Source organism: Dendrobates tinctorius, unplaced genomic scaffold, assembly GCF_039654945.1.
Source record: "Dendrobates tinctorius isolate UK_male_01 unplaced genomic scaffold, ASM3965494v1 ptg000246l, whole genome shotgun sequence".
In the NCBI taxonomy this organism is placed as follows: domain Eukaryota; kingdom Metazoa; phylum Chordata; class Amphibia; order Anura; family Dendrobatidae; genus Dendrobates; species Dendrobates tinctorius.
In genome coordinates this window covers 170,932-182,965 of record NW_027361913.1, presented here as the reverse complement: position 1 = coordinate 182,965, position 12,034 = coordinate 170,932, and the positions used below count along the sequence as shown (strand labels likewise).

The 12,034-nt window shown below is 44.1% G+C and overlaps 1 protein-coding gene across 2 annotated transcripts in view; it reads right to left on the bottom strand.

Annotated features, from left to right (window-relative positions):
* SIRT2 (sirtuin 2) overlaps nucleotides 1–12,034 on the bottom strand; it is an 89,505-nt gene that overhangs the window by 69,975 nt on the left and 7,496 nt on the right. The window contains exon 1 of one of the 2 annotated variants that reach the window (XM_073557256.1): nucleotides 9,188–9,298. The exons of the other annotated variant lie outside the window; for it this stretch is intronic. The gene's annotated coding sequence lies outside the window, so the exon portion shown is untranslated. Of the gene's footprint in view, nucleotides 1–9,187; nucleotides 9,299–12,034 lie in introns of those variants that run through there. 2 annotated transcript variants of the gene reach the window in all.

Genomic DNA, 12,034 nt, shown 5'->3' with positions numbered 1-12,034 from the left:
TCCAAAATCTTTTAAGGTCCAATAAATCTAGGCTTAAACTTAGGAGAAGCCACCTTCATAGCAATATTTTTTGATGATAACCACACCATATCACCAACCTTAAACTGGGGACCAATGGTCCTATGTCGGTTGGAAAACCGCTGGGCCTTTTCCTGGGAGAGAGATAACTTATCCACCACTTGGTCCCAGATCTGGTGCATTCTCTCCACCACAGTGTCAACACCTGGGCAGGCAGAGGGCTCCACCTGCCCTGAAGAAAATCGAGGATGAAACCCAAAGTTACAAAAAAAAGGTGACATCAAAGTGGCAGAACTAGCTCTATTATTTAAAGCAAATTCGGCCAAGGGCAAAAATGAAACCCAATCATCCTGATCAGCAGAAATAAAACATCTCAAATATGACTCCAAGGTCTGGTTTGTTCTCTCTGTCTGCCCATTGGTCTGAGGGTGAAAAGCAGAGGAGAAGGACAACTGAATTCCCAGCTTGGAACAGAAAGTTCTCCAAAATCTAGACACAAACTGGACTCCTCTGTCAGATACAATGTTCTCAGGAATCCCGTGCAAGCGAACCACCTGTTGTAAAAACAGGGGCACCAATTCAGAGGAAGACGGCAACTTAGGGAGTGGTACAAGATGAACCATCTTAGAGAACCTATCACAAATCACCCAAATAACAGTCATCCTTTGAGAGACAGGCATATCAGAGATGAAATCCATTGAAATATGGGTCCATGGCCTCTTGGGGACAGGCAAAGGCATCAACAACCCACTAGAGCGAGAACACGATTTAGACCGGGAGCACGTCCCACAGGACTGCACAAAATTCCTGACATCACGAGACAAGGAGGGCCACCAAAAAGACCGACTCACCAGATCTCTAGTACCAAAAATACCTGGATGACCAGCCAAAGCAGAGCAATGAACTTCAGACATCACTCTCTTCTTCCACTGGTTAGGAACATATAACTTTCCACTGGGACAACGCTCAGGTTTGTCCTCCTGGAACTCTTCCAGAGCACGTCTCAAATCGGGCGAGATGGCAGAAAGAACTACCCCTTCGCCTAAGATGGTAGCAGGCTTGGTCACCGCAGGAGAATCAGCAAAGAAGCTCCTAGAGAGGGCGTCAGCCTTGACATTCTTAGTTCCAGGAAGAAAAGAAACCACAAAATCAAAACGTGTAAAAAACAAGGCCCACCTAGCCTGTCTAGGGTTCAAGCGCTTAGCCGACTCTAGGTAAATCAAATTCTTGTGGTCAGTGAGGACCACGACTTGATGCTTACCTCCCTCCAACCAATGTCTCCACTCCTCAAATGCCCATTTCATGGCTAACAGTTCCCGATTCCCCACATCATAGTTACGTTCAGATGGAGAGAACTTTCGGGAAAAGAAAGCACAGGGATTCATTTTAGATGTTACAGGATCCTTTTGGGACAAAACAGCTCCTGCACCAATCTCAGACGCATCCACCTCTACCTGGAACGGAAGTGAGACATTAGGTTGCCGCAAAACCGGGGCGGAGGTGAATCTTCGCTTCAGCTCCTGAAAGGAAGAAACAGCCTCCGGAGACCAATTTAACACATCAGCACCCTTCTTAGTCAAATCAGTCAATGGCTTGGCAATACTAGAAAATTTTGCTATAAATTTCCGATAAAAATTAGCAAAACCCAAAAACTTCTGGAGGGCCTTCAAAGAAGTGGGCTGAACCCAATCGTAAATGGCCTGTACCTTGGCCGGGTCCATTTCAATAGTTGATGGGGACAAAATAAATCCCAAAAAAGAAATCCTCTGTACTCCAAAAAGGCATTTAGATCCTTTGACATACAGGGAATTCTCCCTCAAGATCCGGAACACAGTCCGAACATGTTCCACATGAGAATCCCAATCCTTGGAGAAGATCAAAATATCATCCAGATAGATAATCAAAAATTTATCGACAAAATCTCGGAAAATATCGTTCATGAAGCACTGGAAGACAGAAGGGGCATTAGTGAGCCCAAAAGGCATCACCAGGTACTCAAAATGTCCCTCCGGAGTATTAAACGCCGTCTTCCATTCATCCCCATGCTTAATGCGAATAAGATTATACGCCCCCTGAGGTCAAGTTTGGTAAACCAGCAAGCACCTTTAACTCTGGAGAATAGATCAGAAATAAGGGGTAACGGATACTGATATTTAACAGTAATTTTGTTGAGAGCACGATAATCAATACAAGGTCTTAATGATCCATCCTTTTTGGCTACAAAAAAAAAACGGCACCTAAGGGTGAAGAGGATGGTCTAATATGACCTTTCTCCAACGCCTCCTTAATATAGGATCGCATAGCCTCGTGCTCGGGTACAGATAAATTGAAGAGCCGACCCTTGGGAAATTTACACCCCGGGCTCAGTTCAATTGCACAGTCATAACTCCTATGAGGAGGCAAAGACGCAGACTCATTCTCACTAAATACATCATAAAAGTCCGCCAAATAATCAGGAACATCATGCGACTGAGGAGAGGTGGAAAACACCGGAGCCTCACTAAAGGCACACCGACAACCCCAACTCACCACAGACACAGATTTCCAATCCAAAACTGGATTATGAATTTGTAACCAGGGAAACCCCAGAACAATAGTATCATGCAGATTATGTAACACCAAAAACCTGCAATTTTCTTGATGGTCTGGGGCGACCCGCATTACCACCTGGGTCCAAAACTGAGGTTTATTTTTAGCCAAAGGAGTAGCATCAATCCCCCTCAAAGGGATAGGCGTCTGCAGAGGTGTCATCGGAAATCCACAACGTTTAGCAAAATCCAAGTCCATTAGGTTTAGAGCTGCTCCCGAATCCACAAAAGCCTTGGCGGAAAATGTGGACAGGGAGCAGATCAGAGTAATAGCCAGAAGAAACTTAGGTTGAACACCACCAACAGAAAACGTGTGTGCAAGGCATTTCTCGCGTTTAGGACAGACAGAAATAATATGTGAGGCATCTCCACAGAAAAAACACAACTTATTACGCCTTCTGAACTCCTGACGCTGCTCTCTGGAAAAAACTATCACATTGCATAGGTTCAGACATCTGTTCAACAGGTGGCAACACCTCTCGTGCAGCTCTGCGTTCGCGCAAACGCCGATCAACCTGAATGGCTAAAGACATAGAATCGTCAAGACCAGAGGGAACAGGAAATCCCACCATAGTATCTTTTACGGCTTCTGACAAACCCTTCCGAAAGAGAGCAGCCAAGGCATTATCATTCCAGGTAGTAAGTACTGCCCACTTTCGGAATTTTTGACAGTACAATTCTGCAGAATCATGACCCTGGTTCAATGCCAGCAGGGTCTTTTCAGCCTGATCAATGGCATTAGGTTCGTCATACAACAACCCCAAGGCCTGAAAAAATGCGTTCACATTAGTCAGAATAGGATCATCTGGTTTCAAAGAAAACGCCCAATCCTGGGGATCGCCACGCAGCAAAGAGATGACAATTTTAACCTGCTGCGCGGAGCTCCCTGACGAGTTAGGCTTCAAGGCAAAAAATAATTTACAATTATTTTTGAAATTCAAAAGTTTAGACCGATCCCCAAAAAATACATCAGGTGTAGGAATCTTTGGTTCAGCAGCATGTGAATGAGCAAGGTAGGCGGAAATTCCCCGCATTTCCGCAGCGAGCTGCTCCACACGATCAGACAATTGCTTTATCTCCATTGAGAGAAAAAAAGAATTCCCCCTACGGCCTCAGAGATATAGAGGAAAAAATATACACACTTTTTTTTTTTTTTTTTTTTTTTTTTTTATACAATTCTTTCCTGCAATTGAGTACCCTAGGATCTGCGGTATGGCGGGTGATTCTGTTATGATTGAGTCACCGTAGGAGGCAAAAATAGAAATGCTAGCTAAGTCCAGAAAACCAGAGAAGTTGGCAGCTATCGGATTGCAGACCCCTGAACCTATCAACACAACTAGCAGTAGCCGTGGGGGGCTCCTACGATGCCCTACGCCCCTCGATCACAGCCCGAGGCCTACATAGCCTAAAGACAGAAAGGGAAATCTAAACTGCCCCAGAGCAGACCCCAAAGCAAAAGGCAGCCCCCCACATATAATGACGGTGAAGCAAGAAGAAAGAACAAAACACAGACAGAAAGATAGACTGAGCAAAGATGGGGCCCAAGCTAGCTTAGATAGGAAAGGACAGGAAGGCTGCTGTCTGCAATCCGTGAAAAACCCTATGAAAATAAGAGCCAACAAACTGACAGTAAAAAAGGCCCTGAAGACGCTAGGCTTCAAAAAAGGCTATGTCAATACTCAGGAATATTCTGAAAACAGAGCAACAGGCAAAAGGAGATTCAGCTCACCCCAGCAGGGAATGGCAGAATCCAGAAAAGCAAGGAAAAACAAAACACTAATGCAAAATGGCAAAGCAGAAATCTTAGCTTTAGATGAGCAGGAATCAGACTGGTTTCCTAGAAGTCCACAGAGAAATCACCCGCAGGCCAGAAGGGCGTCGGCAGCCTTATATCCAGTCATTAACTCCACTCAGCCAGTCATCATCATCAGCCCCAGGTGTTTGACAATCAGGCTCACTACCTTTCTTCACCAGAAGAGGGAGTTCCTCGGGCCTCAGTAGTGAAGGGGAAAATGAACTCACAACACAAAGCCTTGAATAATACAGATAATAAAGTATAATGCCAACAAACGTGCCCAATGAAGCACAGTAAGACCATTCCCACAGTGAATTCCTTCACAGTACTCGCCAAGTGCACGATGTGATGACCCCCCTCAATCCCCCAACAAAGAATGGTGGCTCACTACAGTATGATTCTCTAACTGTAATCCCCATGTAGCCCTACATACAGTATAACGGGCCCAATACAGTCCTCCATATAGTATAACAGGGCCCTCCATTGCCTTACACTATAATGGCCCCACATAGTGCTCCAATCAGTATACTGGCCCCACATAGTGCTCCATAGAGTTTAATGAGCTCCACATAGTGCTCCACACAGTATAATGGCCCCACATAGACCTCCATACAGTATAATGGCCACACATAGTGCTCCATACAGTATAATGGCCACACATAGACCGCCATACAGTATAATGGCCCCACATAGTGCTCCATAGAGTTTAATGAGCTCCACATAGTGCTCCACACAGTATAATGGCCCCACATAGACCTCCATACAGTATAATAGGCCCAATATTAAAAAAATAAATCACCTCTGCCCGTTCCCCAGCTTCTCTGGTCTCTTCATGGTGTCATCAGATTCTCTGACCTCTTGGAACAGCGGGCGCATTTTAATGAGGTCATCGCGCCCGCTACACTGAGAGTTCAGACGCAGAGTGGGAATGATGGGAGAGGGAGCATCAGATTTCGCCATCATTGCTTTCATTTGTATCGGCACCTAGTCGAAAATGAAGTGCTGGGTGAAAGTGCGATTCCAGGTGGGAGACCCGATCGGCATCACGGACCAGATACACTCGGGGGACCCGCCCGGTGTCGTGAGCCAAATATACTCACCTTGCAGCCTGGAGTTTGACATATATTACAACAACAACAGAAAAACAAATATTTTACAGGTCTCAGAATATGGTGACAAACCAATTTTTTTTTTTTTACAAAGTTAAAATTTTTCTTTCAGCACTTAAAATATAGGTGTCATTTGTATTATTATGACAAGTAAGACAAATGACTTGTAATCGGTGGGGATAAAGTAATGATAGCTGTGTTCTATACTAGTTAAAAAAAAGTTCATACGGCTTTGGCAAAAATTAAGAGACCACTGCAAAATTTTCATTTTGTCTGATTTTTCTCTTTAGGCCGGGATCACACATGCGAGAAACTCGGACGAGTCTCGCATCTTAATACCCGGCACTCAGGAGCGGAGCCTGCGGCCGCATGTATTTCTATGCAGCTGAGCGCTCCGGTCCAGAGTGCCGGCGGCAGTGCCGGGTATTAAGATGCGAGACTCGTCCAAGTTTCTCGCATGTCTGATCTCGGCTTTGTAGGTATATTTTTGAGTAAAATTTAAATTGCTCTTTTATTCTATAAACTACGGACAACATGTCTTTGAATTTCCAAGTTCTAAATTTTGTATTTATTTTCAGAAAATGAGAAATGGTCAAAAGAGCAAAAAAAATGCAGTGCTTGCAGTCCTCAAATAATGCTAAGAAAACAAGTTCATAATCATTTAGAAACAACAATACTAATGTTTTAACTCAGGAAGAGTTCAGAAATCAATATTTTGTGGAAAAACCATGATTTTTAATCACAGCTTTCATGTGTGTTGGCATGCTTTCCACCAGTCTTTCACACTGCTTTTGGGTGACCTTATGCCACTCCTGGTACAAAAAATTAAGCGGTTCTTCTTTGTTTGATGTCTTGTGACTATCCATCTTCCTCATGATTACATTCCAGAGGTTTTCAATGGGGTTCAGGTCTGGAGATTGGGCTGGCCATGACAGGGATTTGATGTGGTGGTCCTTCATCCACACATTGATTGAACTAGCTGTGTGGCATGGTGCATTGTCCTGCTGGAAAAAACAGTCCTCAGAGTTGGGGAACATTGCCAGAGCAGAAGGAATCAACTGTTTTTCCAGGATAACTTTGTATGTGGCTTGATTCATATGTCCTTTGCAAAGATTAACCTGCCCAATTCCAGCCTTGCTGAAGCATCCCCAGATCATCACCGAGCCTCCACCAAATTTCACAGTGGGTGCAAGACACTGTGGCTTGTACGCCTCTCCAGGTCTCCGGCTAACCATTAGACAACCAGGTGTTGGGGCAAAGCTGGAAATTAAGACACATCAGAGAAGTTTACCTTACTCCAGTCCTCTATGGTCCATTCCTTATGGTCTTTGGCAAACTTCAACCTGGCTCTCCTTTGCTGCTCATTGATGAAAGGCTTTTTTCTAGCTTTACATGACTTGAACACTGCCTCTAGGATCCTGTTATGAAGTGTTCTTGCCGTGCACTTCACCCCAGCTGCCATTTGCCATTCCTTTTGTAGGTCACTTGATGTCATCCTGCGGTTGCTGAGTGACATTCAAATAAGATGATGGTCATCCCGGTCAGTGGAGAGTCGTTTTCGCCCTCTGCCGGTCTGTAGCTTTGTTGTTCCCAATGTCTGCTGCTTGACCTTGTTGTAATGGTCTACCATCTTAGAAATTTAAGGATGGAGGCAACATGATGCTCACTGTATCCCTCTGCTAGTAAGGCCCGTTTCACATTTGCGCTTCAGGGCGCAGCGACGGCCTGCGCACGGCCGCCGCTAAGCCCCGCCCCCTGCCGCGCCTCCGCCGGTAGCTCCGCCTCCGGGCGCATGACGCTGCATGCGTCATGCGTCCCCTATCTTTATCACTGAGGACGCAGGCCGTGCGCAGTATGCGTTTGGCGGCGCCTGCGTCCTTTTGACGGCGCTCTGAGCGCAACCAAATTGCAACAGGTTGCGTTTGGCGCTGGTCGGCGCACCGTCAAAAGGACGCAGGCGCCGCAAAAACGCATACTGCGCACGGCCTGCGTCCTCAGTGATAAAGATAGGGGACGCATGACGCATGCAGCGTCATGCGCCCGGAGGCGGAGCTACCGGTGGAGGCGCGGCAGGGGGCGGGGCAAAGCAGCGGCCGTACGCAGGCCGTCGCTGCACCCTGAAGTGCAAATGTGAAACCGGCCTAAGGCTACTTTCACACTTGCGTTTTTTTGCGCTCCGTGCAAACGCACATAATAAACGCATCATGCGTTTTCTTGTTTTTTTGCACATGGTTTTTACAAAAAAAAGCATGCTTTTTTTGCGCTGACGTGCGCATGACCATGCGCATGTCAGCGCACCCATAGACTATAATGTGTTTTTGGGTGAATTCCGTGCGCATTGCGTGCGCATGTATTTTTTTGAGACAGGTCAGGCGCACAAAAAATGCAACAGGATGCATTTTGTGCGCCCGGGCGCACACTACAAAAAAAACGCATGCGCATGCAAACTCGTACAAACGCATGACTATGCGCACCTATGTTAAGTATAGGAAAAAAATGCATGCGCAAGTGTGAAACCAGCCTTACACCTGTTTTATTATACACATGTTTATTTTCTTTGTGTGTATTGGAACAACACAAAAACAATGAGGAAAAAAAGTCAAATTGGATATCATTTCACACAAAACTCTAAAAATGGTCCAGACAAAATTGTTGCCACCCTCAGCTTAATATTTGGTTGCACACCCTTTGGAATAAATAACTGCAAATCGATCGCTTCCTATAACCATCAATAAGCTTCTGACACCTCACAACTAGAATTTTGGACTGCCCTTCTTTGCAAACTGCTCCAGGTCTCTCAAGTTTTAAGAGGGGTTTTGTGTGAAATGATGTCCAATTTGCCTTTTTCTGTTTTTGTGTTACTCCAAAACACACAAAGGAAATACAGTGTATAACAAAACATTTGTAACTGTTATAATTTTCTCGGAGAAATAATTCATTTTCTGGAACAATTTCAAGAGTGCCAACACATTTGGCCATGATTGAATGCCTGGCAGCAGCACTGGACACAGACTTCAGGGGGCCCATGTGCAAGAATTCATGCTTTACCCCAACAAAGTTATCTAAACATACTACAGATCTGGCAAAAATTAAGAGACCACTGCACAGTTTTATAAAAATCAGCTTCTCTACATGTCTGACAGCCGTGTCAGTGGAATTCCAACCAGAGTACACCTCATTCTACTTAATGTGCTTCTGATTAGGTGATCACCTGAACCAAATCTTATTTAACGAAGGAAAGTATAAAAAACCCTGCTGTGGTGTTCACAATTCTCTTACAGTAGGACAAGCTGGTTGGCAAAACAAGTGTTAATAATATCCCAAAAGTAATAGGAATGAAAAAATAACTTTTAACCATGCAAAAGGAGTTGAAAAGAAAAGTCTTGAGTGAGGAAAAGAAGGGCTGAATTCTGGCTTAATTGCAATAATTTTCTGGGAGAAATTGTCGATAGTGACAAGGGACTGTGGCACCCTATTCTATCCCTGTACCCCAGATTACGCCAGGTAGTGGTGGCGCCGGCGTCTCGCACCTTGCTATGCTCCTATCTTAACCCTTATCTGTTCCTTATCCCACCAAAGGAAGTGTGAGGCCGAAGAGTATTGAAAAACACTAACCAGACAGACAGGGGTTAACAGACAGGGATAAAAGAACACTACAATCATACAAATACACTCACAAAACAACAGAGTGGGAAACGGGAGGAATAGGAGGCACAGTCCAAATGGGAGAGGATAAACACGTGAACCAACTCCACGAAGCAACCTCCTGAAAGACTCTCCAAACGCTGATCTTCACCTCCAAACCAGGAAGAAGAACCACTATCACTTGCAACTCCCAAGTGACAGTGGCTACCATATATTACACAGTGAAGTGGCCAACACAAAGCAGCTGATACAAATCCGGATGGAGAGCTCCAGGAGATCAACTGAACTGATTAACCCTTGCAAAGACAGAGCAAGGAAAACCTGCAATGTTTAAGACCCCCTTCACACTCTAGTGTCTCCAGTACGTGTGCTGACAGTTTTCTCACGTATTGGAGACACTTTCACACGTAGACCCATTCAAATATATGGGTCTGCGCACACTATTTTTATTATTATAGCGCCATTTATTCAATGGCACATGGCAGTTTGTTCACTAGACTGTGTGTTCGTGTGCAAAACAAGTAGACATGTTCCTTTTTTTTCCGGCAGCATGGTCCACAATACATTTCACACACATGCACACTGATGACATGTGGATGACATCTGTGTGACGTACTGGTGGCTGGGAAAAACTGTACAGTTAGCGCCGTTCCCAGGCGCCGGGTGCTGATGATAGTTGGAATAAAAATCCACTGATACATACTATATCCAACTGGCCATATGCCTATCTAGAAGACCAGAATAAGTATAACAAGACACTCCTATTACTATAATTCCTACAAAAACCATGGAGTCATTGTCCAAAAAAGCTATTATTATCAATATAAAAAAAAAAGTTTATAGAAACATGAGGCATATTTCATGTAGCAAAAACATAAAAAATACAAAGCACTCAAAAGGCTCAGGTGTAAAGGATGTCAAAACATCATTTGTATAGCAGGGTAGGGAAGAACTGGGCAATTAGTTCATCAAAAAATATGATTGATGGTAATCTAAAGTGCTGGGTGCATACAAAGTGCAGCAGTAGTGCCCTGAGTAAACATACTCAAACCATGGGGGTAGCCTAAGTAAGAGCTAATACCAAAATAGAGTCACATGTAATGGGTAATGACTTCTGTGGGAGTCTTCATAGAACATGAGGTATAGCAAAAACAAAAAACCCAGTCTCAAGTCAGATTATTCAGAAAAAGCCCAGTTTAAAACACTGATGATAGCTGTAGTCAGCACAATAAGTAAATTTAAAAAATGGCGTGGGTCCCCCTTATTTTTATTAATCAGCTGAGCGAAAGCAGACAGCGTAAAACTGGTGTTATCATTCTGGGAAAGGGTCAATATCCATAAAGGTTCCCAGTCTATTAATATCAGCTCACAGCTGTATGTGTAATCTTTACTAATTATTAAAAAGAGGAGACCCAAACCCCCCCAAAAAATGACAGGGGGTCGCCCCTATTTTTTATAGCCAGCAAAAGCTAAACAGAAAGCTACAGGATTATATTAATAGGCTAGAAAGGGGCCATGGATATTGGCCCCATCCCAAACTAATAACACCAGCCCTTGCTGCCCCAGAAATGGTGCAATTCTGGCGCTTCGTCTTGGCTCTTACCACTAGCCCTGGTGCTTGACAACGCAGACAGCTATGAGCGGATATTAACGCAAACTGACCTGTGGTGCGGGTTTCAAATCCGCAACATGTAAATTTCCCTTGCCGGTACGCTGAGTTTGATGAGCAGATTTTCCCCATAGACTTGCATTAGATGCGGAAAATTCGCAGAAGTAACACGCCCAAGCGATTTTAGTGCATTTCCGCAGAAGAAACGCATAAAAAAAATGCATGTAATCTGCACATTACTGTATTAATAAATATTTGTCAAAGCCAAATACAGGGAAGTGTCAAAAACAAAACATGATATTTCAAAGACAGACAAAAACGCAGTCAAAAACGTGATTAGAACACATGTAAAAAATTCACTCAAAAACCCAATCAAAAAGCGCAAGTAACCTAATTTACATGATAGGTTCAGAAATGGTGCAAAGTCAAAAACTCACCATAAGCTCATTGTGGGAACGTAACCTTAAGAATGGGTTCAGGATTTGCAGCAGAGAAATCTATACTGGAGTGTTGGCAAGAAAAATACGAAGTAAATTATGTGCGTTTTTTATGCGTTTTTCTTCTATTCATTCGATGGGTGAAAAAAGCTTCAAAAACACTGAAAGAAATCACGTGCAGCAGATCTTAGACTGCTTCAAAGCTGCAAGGAAAGAGTAAGTAATATGTGCATCAGATTTCAGGAATCTCACTCACTGTGCTTGTAAAATGAAACACTGCATTTGTTTTTTTGCGGAGGGGGACATGGCAAAAATGCAACGTGTGAACACACCCTCCGGTGCCAAAATCGGACATAGATCCTTCTGAGCATCAGGAAGATTTGCTGATCAGTCTGATTATCACGTCTGATCGAACATAGATCCTTCTGAGGATCAGGCAGATTTGCTGATCAGCAAGATCATCACGTCCAATCGGACATAAATCCTTCTGAGGATCAGGCAGATTTGCTGATCAGTCTGATTATCACGTCCAATTGGACATGTTTTCTTCTGAGGATCAGGCAGATTTGCCGATCAGCCTGATCATCACGTCCAATTGGACATGTTTTCTTCTGAGGATCAGGCAGATTTGCCGATCAGTCTGATCATCACGTCTGATCGGACATAAGTCCTTCTGAAGATCAGGCAGATCTGCTGATCAGTCTGATTATCACGTCTGATCAGACATAATTTCTCCTGAGTGTTAGGAGTGGCGGAAGGCACTAAATAAAAATATAAATAAAGTGCCTTCGCCACTCGGGGTCCACCGTGCGGAGGATGGAAAAACCACAGCT